A 4,570-nucleotide genomic window follows, 5' to 3' on the forward strand; every position below is an offset into this window, starting at 1 on the left:
TTAATTTATGGGGAGTCAATAGAGAAACAGGCAAGAAACAGCCAGGCTAGTCAACACGGTTGGCGGAAGGGATCAAATTGTATCGGTCTAGAAAAACAAACACTGAGCTATGTTTCTACATGCTTCTTTTGAAACCCACTTTTGGTTTTGTCTCCTGGAAGCTAATAGGCTTTTGCATCGGAAACCTGGTCTGGGTCACGAAATTCTGCAAATTATACATAGACAATTGAACCACAAACGAGTGGAAAGAGGAGGAAACTTCATTAATCACCATCTCCTTGTTGTTCGGTCCAATTTTTTATTTTTGTTTTATTCTATTTTCAATGATGATTAAGACTAATCTAATGCCAAAACTTTGGTAAAATTAAGAAGTTGGCTAAAATGTTTGAGTAAAACCTTATCTAATTAGTCTTGAAATATATAGTATTGTTTTTTTCCCATAATTCAGTGAAATTATGCAATAATGATTGCCTGTACCATCATGGATTGATTGAAACTATTTAATTGAAAATTGGTGTATGCATATTTAACTTCAATTTTCTATTGAATTGATATAGTTTAATTGGAGACTATTTTGTGTCTTGTGCTTTTCATGAGATAAAACTTGCAAGTCTGATGTGAATCATCATTTCCAAGAAGTATCATGAAATCAGGCGCATTTCCTTGGGTTGAAGACATACCAACTTTACTTAAGACATTTCTTTAATGCTAATCCAACCATTCCCATCCATTTCCTTGTCCCACACACCACACCCCTCCAAAAAAAAAACCTTCTATTCATTTTTTTTCTTTCTTGTTGTTTATTTATTTGTTTGCCCTTTCTCCTTCCTTCCATTCTTTCTTGCACTTAAAATTTCCTTTGGACTTTGTTTCTTTGCATTGGCACCATCCTTATTCCACAACACCACCACTCCCCCAACAGTCTACCCACTACCAATGGCTTTCTCACACCAAAATCACTGCCAACCATCCCAATTAGTATTACAACCCACAAATGCAGCTTCAACCATTCTTAAGTTTTACTTTATTTTATTTATCAATTTTTTCAATGTCCCTATATATGCAAGATGTAACCCTCTTAAATCTTATAGTGCTCTAGCTAGCTTTCCTAAGTGCTGAAACCTAATTTTGCTTCACCAAAAGCTAAAGGCTTTTCTTCTTTTTTCTGCTATTAAATTCTAAATAATTTGTAATTTAATGTAAATTTTTTGCTTTTATTCAAAAAAAAAAACCACCTTTTTGTGAGAGATGAAAAGGAAGGAATAAGTGCTATCCCCCTATCACAATAATTACAACATCAATATATTATGCAATATAATATATTATCTTATTATTCATGGGAATTTTATGAGCTAACAAATGTGGAAATGGAGGATTAGTGATGTGCATTTGTTTGTTGTCAACTTAGTGAAATAACACCTATATCAAGCTAATTGGATCGCTCAACTATCATACTTCACATAGGTTTGCCACTCATTAATTGGTTGATGAGCTTATTGCGAAAAAGTAAGGCAGGAGAGAGTGGGAGTTATTGATTGATGATTAACATGATTATAATATAAAATAATCAATAAAATTTAATTTCCAAGCAAAATAAAAAAATCACCAAAAAGAGGTGAGAAGCTTGTGGTGGGATAAATACCTAATTCTATTCTTTTTCTTTTTATTTTTACCAAGAGAATTCTTGCATGCTTATTCTTATATCTCTACTCCATGTATGCTTATTCTTACAATTTAATATTTGGAATGGTATATTTGAAAAATCCAAGTAGTGAAAAGCATTAATTTTGTTATGGTAAAATATGGAGGACATAACATTTCTCGAAATCAAATTTGGAAAGATGATATTTATGATGGTTCAAATCAACTATCAACATCTACCACCTTGTACTCGTTGTTCATCTAACTAAGAATGCTCAACATAAATTCAAAACAATATATAGGTACGCTTTTTACCCGGGAAAATGCCAAGACAAGATTCAAAAAACACTAGGAAAATGAAAATTAAGAAGCAAGGGGGGGAGGTAGAAATAAATATTTATGAATATGTCAGTAGGAGGAAGGTGGTGGGTGGTGCCATAATTTATGAGTCTCCAAAGTACTTTTGGCATCTGTTCTTTCTAGTGACAATGCCAGTCACAGGAAAAGGGGCAGCAGCATAAGGAGGAAAAGAGGGAGAGAAAAAAAAAATAAAAGGGAAAAGGGAAGGAAACAAAGGACTTTGAAAGGGGTAATGGGGAAGCAACACGCAGAGTGGGTCTTCTATGCATTTGTTGCAAAGAATCAAAGCTTTCACTGCGAAACCAACCTTCCCCTCGCTATTCATTGTGGGCACACTTTCAGAGTCATATCTATAGGGCCCATATGCATGGGATTCTGCTTTATTTATTGACATTATTTTGTACATGATTTTTCTTCCTTTTTATATTTTTTTTTGTTTTTTGACTTTGGCATGGGGGAATTTTGAGCAATTTTCTTGATAATCCAACAGTACTGCTCATTTCTTAACTAAGGGTGGTTACATTTTCAATATTTGCCATTAAAGATTTTAGCTAGGCATTCAGTTTACAGGATGCCCACAAGATTGCAGCAAACGTGCATGGACTTTAAAATTTGCTCAATGGTGGAGTAAAATTGGAATTTATTCTGAAAATAAAAAGACTCCATTAAATACTCATTTTACAAATTAACATAATAAACAAGAGAAAAACAGTAAGCACATGGGAAAAGTATAATGATATGTATTATTTCAACTTTTCAAGCATTTTGAATATTTGAAAAAATTCCTCCTAATTCTTAGTGCCCCACCAAAAAAAAAAAACCCAGATCAATAATTCATCTAGAATCATATCATAATTTCGTACATCCATATCATTAACAAATATCACATTTTGAAGAAGAATAAAAAATCAAAATTCCCATTTTTTGTGTGAAAGGGAAAATAAATTATTTTTAAAAAATAAAAATCACTTAAAATATTTCACCAGCCACAATGAATGTTGAACAACTTTGGTTAAAGAACAAAAGCCATAAATACTGAAGGAAAAATGAAAATCAGTGGTCCCTTAATTTAATCCAACAGATAACAATAAATTTTGATACCATATGGTAAGGCTTAACTGTGAAATAGGTCACATATTTCCATATTGGTGTAGGCTACCAATATCAGAGGCAGAGCAGAGACAATTATTTTATTTTTGCTTTGAGGCCTTTCTCCCTTCTGGCTAACCTGACACTGTAGCCCCAATTAGGTATACATTTGGGGACCAACTTTGAGGAATAATGATTTTTACTGATTCCAGAAAGGAATTTGAATTGGCCCATTTCTGGGACACAGTTTACCTTGCAGCTCTTGCCAGTCTCAATTAAGAATGTGCAACATTTTGATTTTGAGAACTTTTTTGTCTTTTTTGGAGTTAGTATTTAAGTCTATAATTCACTTTTTTTTTATAAATAATTTTGAGTTTGGATTCAAAAATATGCATTGATCAGACTGGTTTTATAGGGTTTTAATTAGATTTATTATTTTTTATAAATTAATAAAATTAATAATAGGATGGTTAATTACTCATTTTAATAATTTTTAAGTTTTGACTTTTGACCACATGAACTTAATCAATTTTATTTTATATGACCACTTTGTAGAATTAATCTTTGCCCATATGCTTTTTTGTTAAGTAAAATTTGTTTTATCTCCTTCACAGAATAAAAAAAAAATTATTATCTGAAAAACTTGGTCAAGATCTTTTTATATCCCATAGTTTTGTTTTTTCTTTTTCCCTCACTTTCTCATATCCAAATGCTAAACTTGTGGTTTTAAACATTCAATTTCCTACATTATCTCTTCAAATAACTTTTAAAGATCAGTTAGATGTGTGTGTCTGTTCTTTCATCTGATAAGAAAAGAAAATTGTTATCATCCTATTTTGTTTTGTATCTGAATATTTTCATTTCTCCTAATTAATAAAAAGTTTGATAGCAAAAGGATTAGATCAAACTTTAAGTCATTCTTTTTTTATTTTTGTTTTTTTTTTCTAATAAAGATAAGACTATAAAATTTAAGTATCACATCAAAGATATATACCTCATCTCTGAATTCAAATCAATTATTGAGGTAGTAAAGGATTGTAAAGAAGAAAATTTTTTTGAAAGGATTGCAAAGAAGAAATTAAGAAAGCTAAAATGGTTTCAAGACTAATAAAGATCTAAAATGATAGGAATGGCAGCTCACAAATCCAAACTTGAAAGAAAAAATAAAATTAATATTTACATATATTATTAATAAAAATTAAATCAACAAATTAAAGTTAACTCATAAAATAATAAATTAAAATTTTAAATCATATTTAGAAAATTGATTGAATTTTATAAATATTGCAATAATAAAAGTAATCTATAATTTATAATCGAGTTCGGATAACGCAAAATACCGAATTATAAAGTACCCACTGCCAAGTGTTAGCTGGAAAAATGAAATTAAGTAAAAAAAATAGCTTAAAAAATCATTAATTTACCTCCATTCATGGTTCTAGTAATAATAAGAACTTAAACCTTATCATCGAAAGTGAAA

The sequence above is a fragment of the Theobroma umbraticum genome, unplaced genomic scaffold (genome assembly GCF_002168275.2).
Source record: "Theobroma umbraticum cultivar Fairchild unplaced genomic scaffold, ASM216827v3 scaffold_30.0, whole genome shotgun sequence".
In the NCBI taxonomy this organism is placed as follows: Eukaryota; Viridiplantae; Streptophyta; class Magnoliopsida; order Malvales; family Malvaceae; genus Theobroma; species Theobroma umbraticum.